We start from the raw sequence: 18330 nt of genomic DNA, 5'->3' as shown, positions 1-18330 counted from the left end.
TTCCATCACTTCTAGACTTCCCTTTTCTCTCCTAAAAAAGAGGTTGCTGCTTTTATGCCTTTGCAACAGGGAGGACTGTTATGTTTGCAAATGCTCCAAAGAGCCACCAACCACTATGTGAGATTTACCCTGGAGAGGAGGGGTTTAGCCCCCAAAATGCACCCTCCTCCTATTGCAGATCCTGTGAAAGCTGGAAGAGATGCTCCGCCATTGGCAGAGCAGGAATTCAGGAGGGACCGTAGCGGAGGTCTCTCCTGGGCAGCTCGGAGAGGAGCGCACTCTTGCTGATGGAAATCTGCTTTCAGCAACGTTGCTGAGCTCCCTGCTGCTTTAAGTGCTAGTCTAGATGTTAATAATGATATTATTACATTGCTGAACAGATTCAAACAGGGGGCAATACACCCACCTTATTTAAAGGCAGCTAAATGAGCATATTTTATTTAATAAAGTGTCGTAACGCTCTTTTGGCATGAGACCTGTCCTCGGCGTCACCTGTGTTGGTTTCTGCGTCTCTGTTGGGTACAGGGCTGTGGGGTGCCGACAGCAGCAGCCGAAATGTTTTTGGTTTTTTTTTTTTTGTGAGGAACCAACATCTTTGGCTGAGGATTTTGGCTCCACTTTATGACTGCAATCAGCCAGTGACAGTTGAAAATTATGACATTAAAAATATATTTTTTAACTACAGTTAATTGATTGTCATGGGAAATTAGCATGCAATGGGCCGTTTACTCTCTATTTATCACTACATTTTGCTAAACAACATCAGCGCTGCTGTCTGTTACCATCTCTCTGCTGTGACTGGTGAATCTCCTTGTACCTCGGTGGTGCCGGGCTTTGATTTCGGAAGACAGAGGCTAACCCCAGCTGGGGCAGGCAGCAGCCACCCCGCTCTGTGGATGCGACTGGAAGACAAACGCTGCCGGGTGGTTTCAGTTATTCTATGGATGCTGTGCTGTACCCCGCATCCCTATATTTCTTGCAGCTTCTTTCCTTTTCCTGCCCCACTGCGGCTCCATCTGGGAAGCCAGAGCCACGTGCGTGTCTCCAGGCTATACATCAAAACTAGGCTTTCTGCGACCATAGCTCCGCAATAAACAATGAGGAGAGCATGTCCCTGCTTGACTGGTATGTTAAGCAGATGTTCAGTATCTAGACCTCATTTCAGACAGGCAGAAAAGAAGAGGAGGGAAAAGAGGATGATTTTCTCTCCTCCCTAACAGCTAATGATGCCCTCGCAAACCTTCTGCGTTTGCGACGCCAGCCTGCAAATTCGGCGTTAACAGCTGTTCTCGAGCTGCTGGCTGGATTGCAGGGATGCTACCTCCCAGGATATTTGAGCGTGTGTGGAGCTGGCTCCAGCTGCAGAGATGGAAAGGGCTAAAAGGATGCTTTAGAGCCACTGAAGAAATGCTGAAAGAATAGGCTGGAAGCTTGGGGGTTACCGGGCTGTGTCACATCTGAGCTGACTGCTTTAACTCTCCTTTGAGCTAGTCTCCTTTATATTTATTTCTTACAGAAGCAGCTCAATTTTTCATAACTTCCCTGTGTGAAAGGCTTATTATTATCTGTTGTTGTTATCATTCTCCAAGGTTACACAGCATCTCTGTGGTAGAAATGCAGCCCTAAGACTGAGCTGAGCCGTCTTGGCTCTTGGTCCCATTTTCACATCCATCCCGACACCTTTGCCCTCACCCACGGGCAGCAGCAGCGGGGAAATGTCCCACTGACAGAGGGATTTCATAAGCGTTATTAATGTAACAGGGATTTCTAGGCAAAAAGCAGGAGGTAATTAATGTGTAAAAGTGTGCTCTAGTTAATTGGGGAGAATATAAATACCACTCTACCTGGGCTGGACACAGTTAAGATGATGTGGCTTGCTCTGTTTCATCTGAGGGGGTGAGGAGCAGAGCAGGAAGATCCCAGCCCTGTGCTCCAGCTAAGAGGTCAGCCTTCCCTTTGCCAGGTTAATCACCCCGCTGCCTTCATCTATGCAAACAGCTGTTAAAATAACCCCTCAGGTTCCTCTTTAAGCTGCTTTAACTGCACAAATGACATCTATGTAGGTACAAGGCAGACAGTTGTCAAAATTATAGCCAATGGCTATCTGGAGAGCAGAGCATCCGTGCAACAGCGCTGTTAAGTTCTGAGTATTTCGTGGAAGAAAATGGAAGGGCAGGGGTGCCCTTTTCAAGCTGTTTCAGAATAAATCCATCACTGAGCAGAACTGCTTTAATCCGTGTGCTTCATAAGGAAAAATTTCCTTTCAGCAGCAGCACAATGGTCACCACAACGGGATGCTCGTAGCAAAAATCATCTGAAGGCTGTGCCAGGCAAAGAGTCTGTGTTTCACAGGATGCCGGCGGGAGTGACGGTCACCGGGCCACTGAAAAAATCAAAGATCATCGGCCGTGGTGACAATGGTGGAAGCTGTTTTGCGTAAACGCTTCAACTTCCCATCATATTAAAAGGTTTCTCCTTAGTCCTACGTCCACGCGGAAGAGTACCACTGGATCCAGTCAATGAGGCTGTGCAGCTTCACTGGGCATAAGGGACCGAATTTGGACGCCATCGAAGGAGGTAACAGCGCTCTCAGCTTCAATTTGTTCCCGCATCTCTGCGTTTTAGAAAAGAATAAACATTTTACAAGTAGAATAAGACAGAAAAGAAAAAAAACCCAACCTCTTCAATCAATTACTTTTTGCTGAAATAGTAAAAAATTGCTCCTGCCTGTTACACATCTATTCTGGGAGCAGCGATACCGAGGAATTTAGCGAGGACTTGAGGTCAGCTATTCGGTGTGCACAGGGGCATTTTGGGCAGTTTTCTGTTCTTTTAGCAATAAGACAAAAAGAATTGAGGGTAAAGGACTCATCTGGGAGGAAAGTTCCCCGGGGCACCGAGTCACTTCAGAGAGGTAATAGGGTGCTTTCACGCAGGAAAAAAAGTGATTTAGCAGACCACAGGGCTCCATTTCCAAAAGTGCGGAATACCTCGAGCCTGGGGGGAGGTTTTCATGGGAGCTCGCCCCTTTGGCAGTGCTCCTGAGGGCAGGAGCCATCCCAGCACCCTCCTGGCTGGGCTCCGGCCGCTGTGATGCCAGGCACGGTGCGACGGTGAAGGCCATTGCAGCTTTACCGGAGCACCCAGTGCTGGTTGTTCACCCAAAGAAACCAGCAACCGGGGTTGCGAAAGAGGAGGTGAAGGGATGGAGGGGTGATTTTGGGTAGCGGGGGGGGAAACCAAGCAGGTGTGCTGAGGCTGCCCAGCACCATGAAAGCTGGATCCCTCCCTTCCTCTGAGCCGGTCTCATCAAATGAAAACAAGAGGCCAGAGGCTGAGGTTTATGGCTGGTATGTCTGAAACAAATCAAAGGAAAGGAAAGAATATTTGGCTTGCCCGAGCGTGGCAGGGACCGTGCCAAGTCTTTCATGTGGGAGCACGGCTGAGGTGTTGCTGTGCGCTGGGTTGGGGGTGGCAGGTCCTGATGGGCAGGGATCGATGGCAGCTGCAAGGGATGGGCCAGGAATCACAGATACTGGACTGGAGTTTAAATAAAAACATAAAATAAAAACATAAAAGGAAAGCTGGATGTCACCCCAGCAGTCTGCGGTCCCCTTTAGGGACCTCCAGTTGCACTGTGCTGTTTATCACCTGCCTTCCCAACCCCTTCCCCATCCCACTTTCCCTCCTGTGGCAGAAGGTGGCTATATAAAAGGACAGGATTTTGGAGAGGAGATGAAAATGGTCTTTCATTTTCTTCCATCGTCATTTGCTCACTCAGTTGTCTGCCTGTCAGACTTTAGCATCTATCACCTCCCCCCTCCCATCTCCCCTAATTTCCCTGCCTTGCAATTTGGGTTTTCCCTGGGCATTTTCCTGCCCCTTGGGCTGTGAAATTTCCTGCTATGGTCATCCCTTGAACGTGCATTCACATTGCATTACACATGCAATGCAAAGGCTGATGAGGGGAGATGAGAAGCATGGCAGCCATGCAAGGGGGACATTGTTTGTATAAAGCTTCCAGAAATGACAGCAGAGCGCTGAGCTGGATGGCAGGGATGGCTCTGCAGCCTGATCCCACCGCGCCGGGCCAGCTTTGGGATGGAGGCAGGTACGGGGCTGGAGGAAAACATCTTTCCTTGGGCAAGTTGCTAGAGGAGCAGCAGAAACTCCTGTGCGAGCTGAGCCAGACAGAAAGAAGCATTGTCGTGTCTATTTTAGGATTTTGCGCTGCTGCTCCTCGGCATCCAGTCCAAATACATCCCTTTAATGGATGTTGCTCGAGAGGAAACACATACATTCTCCTGCGAGAGGGTGCCTGTGCCTGTAAGCCTGTTTCCCCAACACTATAAATTGGTCCTATAAAAGATGTTACCTCTCCCTGCCTCTCCTTAATAACACGGTGTTGTGGCTATAACAACACTTTGCCGCTGTCATATTTTTCACCAGGACTCAGTCCCCCCTCTTTTTTCCTCCTGAGTACTGAACAGCTCTCAGCAAAACCAGGCAGTCAATCATCCCAGCATCCCGCATCCCAGCATCCCAGCGCCGATGGCAGCCACTAGGTAGGGCAGGCGTGGTTGGGCACATGGATGTGAACAGAGGGATCTGGTGAGGATGCTTTGGGAGGAGGTGGGATGCTGGGCACAGAGGGGAGGGCAGCAGCAATGGGGCCACATGAGAATTCAGGAGGTGGGTGGGGGTGGTTTGGGTGCATATCATGTGGTCCTGGACAGCCTTCCTGGGACCCAGCTCTGCAGTCATGCAGACAAAACCACTGTTTATTCAGATTTGCCCTCCTGGGACGATCACTCTGTCACCACGTTGCGGCGCCCCATGGGAAGCCCAGCCACAAGACGCGAGCTGCAGTGCAGGCTAGGGGCTCATCCTTGGAGACTCAGTGTTCCTCGTGTGTGAGGAGCATTTCTGTAGCCCTCGTCGAGCCTTTGCAGTCAGTGGCTGCCTGGTGGCAGGTGCTGCCCTGTGCCAAACCCTCCTGACAACGCGAATCTCGGGGAGAGATGGAGCAGCAAGGGTGCCTGGCTGGCGCTGGGGCAGCCCATCTCCTTCCCATCCAGGCCCCAGCACGATTGTGGAGAGCACCAGAGGCCCTGCTGATGGCCCTGGCAACTCAGAAGGAGAGTGGAAAAGGCGACTTTCAGTTTTATTTAAAAAGAGTAAATGCCCAACTTCCCCCGCAAGTGACCAAGCAGGAAAGTGACCATCTGCACCCTGTTTCCTCCCATCCGGTGCCACTGGGACCAGTAGCAGAGTTAGGTCCTTTCCGCATGACGGGCATCCAAGTTGCAGCACCTGCCAAGTCTTCACATAGCTGCTATGTCGAGCTACTCCTCTTCCTCGCACATGTGGAAGGGGAATGTAGCAGAGAAAATTGCATCTGAAAGTTCACATTTCCGGATTTCTTTTCCCTGAGGACCTCGGAGCCTTTTCACTGAACACTAAAGATGCAGCATCTGCTTCTTCAAAAATAAATCCATTCCTTGGGTGCACAGCATGTAAGCGGAGTGCAATGTGGTTGCTGAAAATCTGTGCAAACCCAGTATCAGGGCATTATGTATTACAATAATAAAGGTTTAAAATAAACCCTTAGAGGTTACTCTTACAGCCGAAACTTTGAGATATCCTTCGGTCACTGGGTAAAGCCTTGGAAAGGACTTTCAGTCATGGTTCGTCTCTTCTTTGTCTCACTTTTATGCATGGCCGGGGGCCTTAGGGGTAACGTGGGGGGCTATATGCTAGGGAGGATTCATACATCTGGGGTCAATCACATCTTTATACTTAGAAATGAGGCTTAAACATGTTGATCCTTTTTGCCGTTCCTTGCGTGAAAGAAAAGGGGACCATTTAAAAGGCAACAAATCTTGTCAGCTCACAGTCGGCACGTCCTGACCAATAGGTTGAGCAAAACCAAGCAGCTGAAATGTTGTTTCTCTCACTTGAGCCTAGGTTTTTTTACAGAAGATCCCACCCTCTTGCTGGAGGGTTCATTCCCTCTCAGCTAAGCTGTGAACGTGAGACCCTCCTGCTACAACACTGCGGTAAGTTGCCGTCAAGAGCAACCTCCTTGCTTTATGCTATTACAGTAAAGCATGGCCAAGTATTTGCATGATGGCACTTTTAATAAGCTAGTTTTCCGATGATGCATGTAATCTTGTCATCTTCCTGACAAATTAATGCTTAAAAAAAACCCCCCACTGTTTTAACTAGCTAAAACGTTAACCATTATTGCCCTAAGGCTTATTAATATTTTGGTGTACAGTAGCGATGCTGGAATAATGCCAAGAAGTTGTAGGTATTAACGCTTCTTTGCCTGTCAGGATATTTAAGTCTTAGGTGTGGGATGTGGGTGATTTAAATAATTCCTGTAGATTCATCAGCTTCCCTTGTCACATGTATGGGGACAGGAGAAACCACACGTACGAGCATGCTTAACAAATGAGCTGTCTAACAAAGCGCTTTCGTCTACAGGCATTAACCATCTACTGTCAAACAGATCAGTGGGAAAAAAAAAAAAAAGGCATAATTCCATGTCAAAGTTTCGTACTGTGTCCCGCCGTTTTTGATGACGGCAGCTGGTCCCACCCTGCACATGAGAGACGATCCCAACATCCCATCAGTGTTCAATGCATTCGGCCACCAGCGAAACGTAAGGGCCCCGAGTAAACAAACCTGGTTAGTGGGAAGCTGGTGAATAACAGGAATAAACTAAAAAAAAAAAAAATATAGAGTCTGATACGAAGAGGCTTATTTAACAAACCCCAATGAAATCTTTAATTAGGCAGCCTTGAGCAGGGGGTTGCCAGCCACACAAATCAGAAGAAACGCAAAACAAATAGCCCATAAAATGAGCACAAATTTAATATAAGAAAAAACCCAGGCACAATTTTTTATACTTACTAAACAGGCTTTCAAAAAGATGCTCTGGCAACACACCTTTGTGACATGTAAGGGTCAAATATTCATGATGGCAGGCCCTGCCTTTGCAGGCAGGGCTCACTAGCCACAGGCATGGCCCACAGCAAACGGCGGCTGCAGGGCCAGGAAACCAATGAGCTGGGCAGCGCTGCTTCCTAACAGAGTGGGTAAATCCAAAAATTCCCATGGAAGCAGGAGAAATGCCACCTACGATTTGCCCGAAACCTGTGCCTCGGTCAGCAGTGCTTTTGGGGCGTGCGAAATGTCAGCTGGTGCTGTTGGATGCAGGGAACCACACCAGGCAGCCACCAGCTCCTCCTGGCTTGCTGCAGGCAATTAAAAAGCATCTCCTGGGCTCCAGCTTTTCTGCCCTTTGGGTTGGGACCGAGTTATTTATCCATGCATGGTATTTCTCAACCCATAAGTAACCCGCCTCTCTGTTTTCCTCCTGGAGCAAAGGGGGGGGTGTGTTGAAATGAGGGTCCTCATGGGCTCAGAGAGAATGGGTGGCATTGCTGGTGGCTGACTCCTCACGGGGCTGTTGGGAGGGGTTTTGCTGCTGGGGGTGGGATGTAGATACAGGTCCTGGAGAGCTTGGTCCACCTGTTTTCTAGGGTGTAATGCCTGTGTGTTTGTCATCCCCAAATCCATGGCTCTTGACACCTCAGGTGGGATTTTTACTGTGGATGTGGGCTGTGAGTTTCCATCTATTTCCCCGTGCTTTAATCTGTTTCCCTGGAGGCTGTTTGGGGCCCCAGCCCTGCTCAGCCTGGGCTGGGCATCTGTCCCATAAATGTTCCTGGCTCCCCGCATGCGGGAAGGGGTTTTGAGGATGTTGCGGAAATTCTTTGTCTCCGCTTCCTATTTCTTTTCCTGCTCGCTCCCCCCTCAGCCGGGCGCGTGCACTGCCGGCTCGGACAGCCTTGTGCTTCCTTGTTTTGGTCCATATCTGGCCATTTATACTTTATAAAAGATGGAAAGGGCTGTTTTTTTAATAGTTGGTGTTAGCCTGGGTGATACCCCATGCACTTGGGTATGCCTAGGCACCGGTGTGGCTGTCCCTGGCGAAGCACGGCGGCTTTCGGCCAGGCTGCTCCGTCCTTCCCAGAGACCAGAGCGGCCCTTGCTCTGCAAAATGTCCTCCCCTTTGGGTGGTGGGGGAGCGGAGTGGGTTTGGGTGCAGGCTGAGGGCCTGACTCCTTCTTCCTCTCAGCCCAGCTAGATGGCTTTATTCCCACAAATAACGGGAGGTGGCACGCTGCAAGCGCTGCCAAAATCCTGTCTCTTTCTGACAACATCATTGTGGCTTTTCCTCTGGTTTCCTTTGTTTGGGATTAAATGGTCAATTAAAAAAATATATAAATAAAATCTTAAAATAACTTTCTGGTCTAGCTGGGGCTCTAGAAACCCCCCCAAGTGCCCAGGTAGGTGCAGTGAGTCTGGAGACATAAACAAAAGGCTGTGGCTGACATTTTCCCACCATGACCATTTTTTGGCAGCGGCTTGCCCCTCTCAACCTGACTTGCATGATAAGCACTATGCCTTAGTGAGCCAAAAAATCAAAAGCTTTGAAAACTGGGATCCATCCATGTCTCAAATTAACCTTTAAGACTTGCTGGGCACTTCTCCTTGCGCTGTTGACTTGTGCATCATGGGCGCAGGTCCAGTTCTCCGTATGTCCCTCCCCAAGGGAAAATGCTCACCCCGCAGCCCGGGACTGGGAGGGCCCGTCTCCTCCCTCCCTGCTAGAGCCGAGTTTCCTTCTCCTGCTATAAAAAGAAATGAAGGTTCAGCCATGACAATATGGTTTTAGGGTCGGGATTTTTTAAGTGCGAAATTCCTGGGGAAACGTGAGGTTTGTTTCCATACGCTGCAGCGCCAGCCACAGCTGGGAGGGCAGCAGCTTCCTGAGATTGTTCAGTAGTCACTTAAGCAGGGTAAGAGCAAGTTCCCCTGCTGGTAAGGCAGCCTTTAAAGAAAATTTCTTTCTTATTGCTTAAGGTAAGGGAGGGACTTAATTTTCCCTCTGCAAATGCCCCCTCCTTGCCTGTGCCCTGGGCCCCAGGCATCGTGCTTGCCATGTGCCTCTATTGCCTTTACTGTAGCTGCTGCTGACAGCTCTGGCTCAGGGACGGGATAAGATGGGATGGGATGGGATGGGGTGGGTGGGACAAACATATCTGAAATCTATGTCTTTCCCTTGTCAATTTTAATGAAAGAAAGGAATTTATTTTTGTTTTGCCCAGAAGATGCAACCATGGGAGCAGAAAGCCAGCAGCTATTCCTGAGTGCTCGTGTCCTCGAAGAGGGAAAGGGCTGGAACTAAACCGCTTGTTAGGTTGTAATTTGCAGTGTTAAGAAGTGGATTTGTGCTACGCAGAATGTGTCTGTGCAGGGAGGAGGCCAGCAGCCGTGCTTGCATTGACAGCAATCAGGTAAGTGCGGCTCTGGGCTGGGAAAAGATGGGAGCATACATCGGTCCCATTGCATGAAGCCAGGAACGTGGCACCAAGCTGCAGCCTCGGCACAGTCCGTGGAGTGTGACCTGCCCACTTCCTTGTGGGTAAAATGTTACAATTCACTGGGAACCTGCTTGGGAATAAAATAAAATATTTATGGAAAGCAGGGAATATCAAGAGGGATGTGTTTGGCAGCCTGATGGCATGGAGCAGTTTGGTTTTATGGCTTATAACCCAGTGGTTACTGTATTGTGGTAGGAAAGATGCTAATGCTGCTGCGGCGAGGGCCAGCCCAGCTCCTCTGCCTCCGGCGCCGCTTCGTGCACTGGGAAGCCACCTGAGCTCCTGTTGAGACAGAGATGGGATGGCCTCCTGGCAAAGGGGTCTCACTGTGGCTTGGCAAACCCTGGGCAAGCTCTGCTCTGTCTCATCTCCCCATCAGTGCCACAGACATGCTGATGACCCCAGGCATCGCTAGGCTTAGTATCATTTTGGAGCTTCAAAGTCTTCAGCTGTTTTGTTTTTTTTTTTTTCCCCCTGAGCATTTAGCCTGTACCTGCAGCTTTGACAGCTGGCTGGTTTAGGTCAGAAATCAGCGAGGCTGAGTCTTTCCGTAAGCCAAAAAAGGAGCGCACGGGAGGCTGAACACCAGGCATCTGCCTTTGCCACGGGTCTTTCCCATTTCTATGCTCTACGTATTGCACCATGGAAAAATGGAGGGTATTCCAGGGGACTTAGGATGGATAAACTTTGGAACAACAGGAGTGAACACCGGCAATTTGGTAACTTCTCCCATCTACAGCTTCCCACAGGCTCTGTGGGACTCCCATCCCTCCTGCCATATCCCAGAAGCATTCACCCTCCGCAGCAGATGAGGAGACCAAGGCAGGGATGGCCCATACTTACCTGCTGCCCCTGGACAAGTCCTGACTGGAGTCCGAAATATAATTTACAAATCCTAATTCTTTAACTATAGCCCCATCTAATGGTATGATCCCAGCCACTCCCTGTACAATGCTGGTGTCTGGGCGGCTGCAAAGCCTCCGCCGGAGCTGGGGGTTTCTCGCCACACCGACAGTGCTGCTGGGCCAGATCCAGCCCGCCAAATGTTTCTGGCTGGGGACACAGCAGCAGTGGGGGCTGCCGCAGTCACCACACTTGGGCGCACCGGGGGCTCTGGCCATGCCTCAGCCTGCTCCTTGCAGTGCCGGTATGGTTTTTCTCTCTTTTTTTTTTTCCTGGTGTAAAAAAGCAGCAGTGCCTGCAGCTGCTTTGATGAGGCACGCTGGGCTCTGGCTCCCGCTGCCTGAGCGTGGCCGTGCCAGGCGGGACGCGGGCTGCCGGGCTCGGCTCGGGAGCCAACGTGCGCGGCTGTTGGGAGCAGCAGGATTTGTGCTGTGGGAGCCTTGCGCAGGCTCTCCCCGAAGATTCCTCCCAGGTCTTCTTCTGCCAGCGTCTGGCACATCTTCTGATGGGCACCCATACCAGAGCGATGCAGAGCTGAGGGTACGAGCAGCTCGATGCTGCCAGTGCTCCCTCACAGGCCCTGGGGAAGGAGCAGGGTGCCCGGCATGGCAGGCATTAGGTGCTCCTGTGTGCACGTTAGCAGCACTGTGACTAATGGAAAGCATTTAAGGGAAAGCCCTGTGATCCCTTGTCTGGAGGGTCCCCTGCATGCATGCAGAAGCACACGTTCACGTCAGCAGCAGCCCCGGGGGACACGCTGTCCTGTCCCCACCACATGTCCTGGCTGCTGTGGGGGCCAGGGCACTGCCTGCATCCCAGGCAGAGCTGTGGGAGCTCGGCTGCCTCCCAGCCCTTTCCAGCAAGGAAAATGGGCAGCAAACCCATGGAGCGGGCCCCAGGGCATACAGCCCGTACAGCCGCCTGCTTCTCCAGGTTTGCCTGCTCCTGGGCTGAACCCCCATAGCCATACGGAGCTATGCACTGATGTCCTAATGGCAACAGAAAGTTCACCTGATGGTGATTTTAATTGAATTTAAGCTCTATCTAGTGTTAAGGTATGAAAGGCCACGAGAACCAAGGGTGGTAGGGCTTGTTTTGCAAGGACGACTCAGTCTGGCTGCTGCCTAGAGGATAAGGTCCTGCATCTGCTTTGTGCCTTGCTGGCTGAAGCATCCCTGTCCCCACTTCTGCAGGCAGGGATAGAAGCATAGAATCATAGAATCGTTTAGGTGGGAAAAGACTTCAAAAGATCATTGAGTCCAACCATTACCCTCGCACTGCCAACTCCACCACTAAACCATGTCCCTAAGCACCACATCTACACGGCTTTTAAATACTCCAGGGATGGGGACTCAACCACTTCCCTGGGCAGCCTGTTCCAGTGCCTCACTACCCTTTCAGTGAAGACATTTTTCCTAATATCCAACCTAAACCTCCCCTGGCGCAGCTTGAGGCCGTTTCCTCTCGTCCTATTGCTTGTTACTTGGGAGAAGAGACCGACCCCCACCTCGCTACAGCCTCCTTTCAGGTAGCTGTAGAGAGCAATAAGGTCTCCCCTCAGCCTCCTCTTCTCCAGACTAAACAACCCCAGCTCCCTCAGCCGCTCCTCGTAAGACTTGTGCTCCAGACCCTTCACCAGCTTCATGCAAGCAGTGGTGGTACTGGTGCTGGGGATGGGAGTGCTGGTAGGGACTGCCCTGAGCACATGGTGGGTGTTTGTGGTGGTGCATCTTCCTCCCCCTCCTCTCCTGGACCGCTTTACGATCTCAGTAATTCCCATCAAGACTTGGCCTTTGTGCAATGAGTTTGGTGGTTAAGCGTCCCTTGACCATACCAGGAACTCTTGCGTGGTTAAGGTGGGAGTAGCACTGACCGTACCAGGAATAATCAGTTGCCCCCTGATAGTCTTGGAACATATCTTATCCAAATTGTAACTCAGGTGGACTGGTACGGGTGGATCTGTACCAGCATCACTGGAATTCTTGAGAACCAACCCAAATTGTGATGACTGGGTGGAAATTTACTGGTGCCTAAAGTCAATCATCTCATGACCCTATAAAACAGCGGTACCAGGTGAGACCCTTTGAGCTCTCCTGGACTGCAGCAGGCTGTGCCAGTGTCTCTCTCTGAGTGGGACACCTCTCAGAGTTTGTGAACCCTTACGTTTGGCAACAGGACCTGGGCTGAACTCCAGCCCCCCGACTCCTTCAGGCTCAACCTTCGCCCATTGAGACACTCATTTGAAGTGAGTATTTCACTGAACTCGAGGGCAATTTTTAACAGATAGATACCTTTGTATGCATATTGTGTGTGCGCGAATTGATTCAAATACTGTAGTAAATCCTATCTGATCACTTTGTAGATGCTAAAAAATTAACCAATGATTAATTGCTGCTAAATCCCATGATTCTCTCTTTAACTGTGAATAGACCTTAAACTGATGCTATTTTCTTTTTTTTTGGTCTTCTCTTTTATATGTATTCCATTCATTTAATAAGTAATAGAGTGAACCTTGCCATTGAACTTTTTGTTAAATCACACTTCTATAAATTTCTATTAAAATTACTATTTGCAAATATCTTTGACGGTGATTCTTTAAGTAAGTGACCTAACCACTCATCCGTGGCAGCGCTGCCGTTGCCTTTGGAGGACAGTTTCACGCCAGGCAGGTTACTTGCTGGTTCAGGGTGGGTTGTTTTTTTGCACATATATCTTCAAATGGTGGTGGTGGCTGAAACCCAACCCCCAGCGGCAGACATGGCTGACCTTGTCATCTGGAGCCAAATGGTGGTGTTGTGATGATCCAAAAACAGGCTGGAGAGCCCGGCTGCTCTGCTGCATCTGCCCAGGGCGGAGAGGTGGGTGGGCATGAGGTGGCCCGCCGCCCTCCGTGACGGTGCGGGGCTGCTTTAGCCATGTTATCCTTGTGTCTCAAGGGGTGCGCTGGCATGGTGTGTGCATCCACAGCCCCGTGTGCATTACCCAGCCTGCCTGGGTAAGTTCATTAGGGACTTGGGCTGCTAACGATGTGGAGATGGCAAATACTGATGATGGATGCCCAACAGGAACCCAGCCACTGGGCCGTGGCTCCCCTCCCTAAAAACAACTGCAGGGTCACAGTCAGGAGCAAGGTTTTTCCAAGCCTGGCTGAGAGAAATGCTCCTACTGATGGGCAAAGCAGCTCCTCTGTGCAAGAGGAGGTTTTTCTACACCACTTACAGTTGTGGTTCGTTTTCCCTCCCCTGCCGCTTTCTCCACGCACAAGGTTGTGCCCTGACCTCCCGTGTGACACAGGCCCTGAGACCCTCACGCTGGCTGAGTCTGAGCAGGCATGGTGGTGCTGGGGCTCTTGGAGAGCCCTGGGGGCACGTGGACACTGGGAGGGAGGTGGCATGACCAGGGATCATCGGTCACCGACAGGCATCATCCCTTTGGCCCCGGACCACGCACCACGGTGAGAGCGAGCCCCATCTCTCCCGCAGCGTGACCTCAGCCCTAAGTTACACACTAGCCCACAAAAGCACAGAAATCCAGCAAGCCAACAGCCAGAGCCTTCCGCTATTTCTCTTTTTTCCGCTGTTTTTGGCCTTTGCCCTTCCCTGAGAGCTGGGGAAGGGGCTCCTCCTACAGCCGGGGCCAGACCAGGCTGCTCTGGTGCAGACGCGGCTTGCTGGGCTGGCACCCACCAAGCCAGCCAGCCCTGGCTGGGTGTGCAGGCGGCTCCCCACTCCCCTGTGGTTTTAATTTGCTTCCTGGCTGCTGCAAGCCCCACCAGTGAGGCTGGGGAGGGAAAGCTGGCCCATCTCCCAGCTGGCTGGTTTCGGGAGGAGCAGAAAGCGGCTCTTTGTGGGGTCCCTTCTGCTGGGAGGGGGAGCTCGCTGCCCCAGCCCCCTGTTTATCCAGCACTGGCGGGCTGGCTACAAAAGACTACCTGTAAAAATTAGTTTTGGCACGAGCATCCCGGGGAAAGCCTTTGCCAAGGAAAAGCATTGTCGACAGGCTCTAGGAAAACAGCGTTACTCATCCGGGAGAAAATAACCAAGCCAGGTTTGAGCAACCTGCATGAATTTATTCGGTGCAGCTTAATCTCTGACTGGCAGCGGGGTGCCTGCAAAAGGATGGTGCTTTTTCTTGGTGTTACCCCATGCCACCCAGCTTGCCTCACCTTGGCTTGGTGCAGGCTTGAGGGTCCCCACTCCCCACCGAGGGATGCACCGGGCCGAAGGCGGGCATTTGTGGGGTGTAGCTGGCTGGGGCAGGGGGTGGTTTCTGTGCCGGGGCCGTGCCGGGGTGCTGGAGGTGCTCCTGGTGCTCTGCTGTGCTGGGGCAAAGCCCAGCCCCGGGGGGCTGGCTGGGGGCAGCTGAGGTTGGCAATGGGCACGGCTGAAACCAGCATTAAAACATTTCCCGCCTTGTTCTTCCCATCACCAGGCATGCACTGAAGTCACTTCCCTGAGTGTCTGAAGCAAGCCGAGGCTTAATGACATATTTTTTTAGACAGGAAAAATCTCTGTTCTCTTCAAACCATAACCAGAGTTTACAAGCATCACGTAGAGCTCTGCTAGTTGCTCTGCGCTCGCTCTGCAATCTTGTTTGACTATCTCGATGCAGGCTGCAAATAACTTTCTGGTGTTTTACAGCATGTATGGAAGATAAGAGTCTGAGAAATCGGATTCGAGTCAGTAAGTGACTGTTGAAGCCCTCCAACGCAAACTACAGCTACACTGCAAAGGGCAGAAAGTCCTTGGGTGGCTTATATTAGCTTGGAAATCCCTTTTTCTTCCCTGGCGTGGAGCTGCCCTTCGTCTCTGAGCACCTGCAGAGCACCGGCAGAGACACAAGGTTGAGCCCACAGCTGGCCTGGTTTGCTTCATCGGATACAAAAACCCGGAGATGAGGAGGAACAGGGTTGGTCTCCTGTAAAGCTGAACTGCCCCTGCCTTGGCGGGGACCAGCCCTGCAGGGCAGGGACACATGGCCTGGGGGGACAGAGCCCTCGCTGCCCCCCGCCTGGCTCAGGGGGTGTAGCGAGTTGCACAGTCTCAGCCTCGCAGCTCCGAGGCCAGGCTCATGGGAAGGTGCATGAGCCAGGGCTTTTCTCAGCACAATGCTGCAATATGCAATAAATACTGGAGTTCGTGGTAATTTCAGGAGTTACTTTTCCCTAGCAAGGCGGTGCATGAGGTCTGTCCAGGTGGGTCTAGAAAGTAAGCCTGGGACATGCCTGACTACTCATAGGGTGCAGGAAGGGTTTGAAAGCCAGGACTAAGCCAGATTAAGGAGCAGCCGCAGCCAAACGAGGGCCTGTGCCTGGCCCTGGGGTGGAGGGAGGTTTTGCTGGGGTCCCTGTGGCTGCGGGGACAGAGCTACCCCTCAGTCCGTGCTGCAGAGCCTGGGCCCACTAAACTCTGTCCCCTGCATCCTGTGCCGTGGCTTAATGGCTGTGCAGGCGTTTTACTAACAAAATGGTGGCAGAAAGCCAAGCGTTTGTTTTGCTGGGTGAGCAGCGGCAGCCCTCCTGCCCACAGCTCGTCAAGGGAGAGCCCGTGTTTGAACTTCCCCGGGCAGACGAGAGGCCGGCAGCCCCGTTCATGCTTCCCCAGCACATCCCTGCCACGGCGGGGACACAGCCGCGGTGGGAGAGGAGCCGCGAGCTGGCCTGGCGGGGTGGCACTGGAGCTCACATAGCCCTGGAGAAGGGCAACGGTGAACTGGCCAGGCCAAGGGAATCAGCTTTTTTCATTCAGACCAGCTACTCCGTCAGGCAAGCACAGCCAAGGGGTATTTTTTGCTCAAACACGCTGTGAGGGTAACACCAAACCTCCTCCTGGGCCCCGGCAGAGACCAGTCGCTAGGTTTGGCAAGAACAACGACCCTCATCAAGCAGCTGCTCCCTTAAAACAAAAGAGGGGGTACAACACCTGAAGTCCAACACCGAGGAAAACACTAAACTCCAGAGAAGCGTAGGCTGAAATAAGGGATTGCTTCCCCAAATCTGGCCACAAGCTAAGCGTGCCAGCGTTGAGCCCCTCGATGAAAAGCAGCAGGTTTCTCACCAGCTTCATCGTGGCTCTGTATGATGATGGTACAAGATGAAACTGGTGAAGGCCAGGAGCAGAACTTGGTAAAGAGAACACGTGTCACCTCCTTTTTCCTCATTCCTTGTGATTTTCTTATTTTTAGGATCCCGAACGATAACTTTGCATATGCAGTATCTATATTGCATTGCAATATCTATATCAATACTAATCCAAATATTTTCGTATACTTCTTGAAGCCACTGCGACACTGTACCAATGAAACTCACACCTTTAAAAGGCCTTTGATGTGCAACTGGCAGCTCTCAAACAAGTGGTATTTGAGGAAAGATTTGGGATACTCTTTCATGCTTTGCTTAATCTAGCTTAATGTAGCTGCAGTGTGAGGTTAGTTTTGTTTTTTAAGCAACGGACCCAAAATCACATAGCTCGCATTTGTAACCTGCCCTATCAAACCAGCTCAGTGCAAACACCACTGCCACACCTGAGCCCAAAGCAAGCAAGCTGCTCTCGCAGAGCGTGGGACCGACGTTACCGCAGGGACTCGCGCATCTCTGCGGCAAGTCTCTTCCCGCCAGCACGTGTTAAAGCAGAGACCCAACCCCAAAAGCTTTCCCTCTTGTACGCTGCCTCCCCGTACGGTGAGCAGGAGTTTGAGCTGGGCTCTGGCTGGCACCTTTGAGCAGCGCCAGGTGTACGGAAGGTCCTGGCCCGGTCCCCGTAGCATGTGTATGAGGCAGCCAAATGTGGCAGAGGAGCTGAAGGAAGGACAGGAGCTACAGGACCTGAAGCCAGAGGCCAGGACCAGGAGTCAAACAGGCTGGGAGGGATTAGAGAGCTCAAGTGGGCTTCTTCCAGCTTCCCCTTGCAGTCTTTTCATGCAGATGTAGCAGGGGGTAAAAAGAAGAGGACGGGGAGCACAGGATCTGGTGCCAGAAAGAAGAGAGCATCAAGCGGTCAGAAGGCAGCCTTCACATTGCTATTTTAGATTAATACGGCCAACTACTGCCCTGAGCTGTTACTCAGTCTGGAGAAGTGGCTAGCACTTGGGTGAAGGATGGCTACTTTGCTTCTTTGTACTTCAACTAGTCTATGCAGCCTACTCTTACAATTTCTAAAGCAACTGCATAAATAGGAGAAGGTTAAATGGCTAAACTATCCCTTGGACCTCCTCTGACAGCAGACAACTGATTTTATGACCCCGCTCATTACAGTTACCTCAAAGGTTGCATCCAGCTGCTCTAAATCACACAGCATTTAATCTGTGACTTAAAAAGCCAAGTACAAGGCAGAAAGTGCTAAAAGCCAAGGGGTAGAGAAGGACAGCAAAGAGGACGGGCAAGGATCATTTCATACAGCAGCCCAGGGGCTTAATTAGCAAGTTGTTTCAATTGCACTGCTTATCCTTCTGGGACAGCAGAGTCAAGGAAGACCTTGCCTTCGTATCTCCCACACAACTGCCTTGAAGAAGAGGCTGCACAAGCAACATCCACGTCAACGGTGCTTCCAAAAACGTCGTCATTTCCAACAACAGTTTGTCCCTCAGATGATTTAGCTGTTCTCAAAGGACCAGTATATTTGGAATTGAGCTTTGTCAACCTGTTTATGTTGCATCACCTGGATTTACTGCCAGTGACTCAGTTCATTTCAGAAAGTGTTTACAATAAGTCTCTTGTGGAAGAGGGCTGCCTTAAGTGAGCTGTGAGGAGTACAGTGCTTCACTTTTAATTGGAGAAAGGGGAATTTATACATGCATGAGACAGGCAAAATAGGTCCAGTTGGGGTAGGCTTGCTGCTGTAATTACTTTGGTTTTCAATGCACTTGCACGTTTCATGTGAAACTGGTTTGTAGCATACCTAGACTATACGGTACATTGAACTTCTCGGCATCTTGGTTCTAGCAGCACAGCACTTGCGTTGTTCTCACTGAG

Source organism: Platalea leucorodia, assembly GCF_965183815.1.
Source record: "Platalea leucorodia genome assembly, chromosome: 3".
NCBI classification, from domain to species: Eukaryota; Metazoa; Chordata; class Aves; order Pelecaniformes; family Threskiornithidae; genus Platalea; species Platalea leucorodia.
Note: the sequence above shows the minus strand (reverse complement) of the source record.